Source organism: Triticum aestivum, chromosome 3D (assembly GCF_018294505.1).
Source record: "Triticum aestivum cultivar Chinese Spring chromosome 3D, IWGSC CS RefSeq v2.1, whole genome shotgun sequence".
Lineage (NCBI taxonomy): Eukaryota > Viridiplantae > Streptophyta > Magnoliopsida > Poales > Poaceae > Triticum > Triticum aestivum.
The window spans coordinates 192,213,221-192,214,791 of record NC_057802.1 but is presented as its reverse complement, the minus strand read 5'-3'; positions in this window follow the sequence as shown (position 1 = coordinate 192,214,791).

Genomic DNA, 1,571 nt, shown 5'->3' with positions numbered 1-1,571 from the left:
AATTTTTGCCATCTTCAGAATTGCTTGAAATTTTGCAAGTGAGTTGGTATGCCCACCCCCACACTCAATCCAAGAATTGAACGTATTTGGACACCAAAAACATGTTGCGTCACATCCGGTCAGTGCTTTAGGTGTTTTCATCAAAAAAATTGTAGAAAATTCATAAAGTGGCAAAAAGTTATGAAACTTCTCATGCTTAGTAGTCATGATGGTAGAACGCTATGAAAAAATTTGGGTTCATTTGAAGGATGTCGGAAAAAAACTTCTTTCGGACGGGGCCTTCGCTCCTACCCGAACGGCCTCCGGAGAACGAGGTCAATTTTTTGCCATCTTCAGAATGGCTTAACTGAGGTACATAGTACTAATGTAATTTGGGCTCATTTGAAGAATGTCAAAAAAATAATGTAGATAGTACTAATGTAATTTGACTGAGGTGAGACTAAATTTGCATAGTGTGACAAATGATAAAAAAATAAGACAGATAGTAATGATGTGATTTGAGTTTACACTGCAACTGGCAGCTCTGACACACTGCCCGGGCAGTATAATGAGCTTACACTGCCCGGGCAGTACGGCAGTGCCGCCCCTGGCAGTGCAAAGTAAAACCAAATTATTACTAACTGTCTCATACAACAATGTGCACGAACGCGGCTATATAAGCCGGTCGTGGCGTCCCTCGGCGCACGAGGTGGGACTAAAGAAGCGCCCGTCCCACCTCCCCCCGCGCCGTGACGCATAGAAGGCAATAAAATAGTGATGCAAAAAAAGCCCAACCGTGGTTGAAGGCCGCAACTGTGCGTGATCGGTCCGGCCCGATCAAGCCGGGCGGCAAAAGGGCAGGCCTTTTTGCCCAGTTACAGCCTGCAGCACAGTCAAACGGGGCAGTGGCGGGACGGGGTGGGAATCAGAGGAGTTCGAAAGTGAGGTGGGAGGCAGGTATATAAGGCGGTCGTGGCGTTGTTCGGCGGGCGAGGTGGGACTAAACTTTAGTCCTGACCCCCGCCGACCCTGCCCCCGCACCGCGCGCACAGTCAATGGGCCGGCCCACGTGTGCCGTCGCGCACAGTCACTCGGCTGCGCACGCTGTCGAAGATTTTTTTGTTTTATTAAATAGTATTATGTTTTTTAGTTATTTATGCCTTTCGTTATCGTTTAAATTTTTTTCTATAATTAATAAAAATTCATACATAATATAGAATTGTTAACTAGATGTATTATAATAATAATGAGTTGTTTATTATAATTTATAGTAAAAATAATGATTTTTTGATAATTAATTGCTAAAACAATATTTACATCAGAATTGTTAATTAGATTTTTAATATCTATGTAATGTTCATTATTTAATTGTTAATTAGTTTTTTGCTAATGAATATTTTGTTCAGTTATTTGTGTAGATTAGTAATTACATTTTTAATATTTATGTAATGTTAATTAATGGCTAAAAAATACTTAAAATATATTTGTTAATTAGATTCTTAATATTTATGTAATGTTCATTATTTAATTTTTTATGTCTTATTCATTAATGGATAAAAAATTCCATAATAATAATGTGCTTTGCATTAATG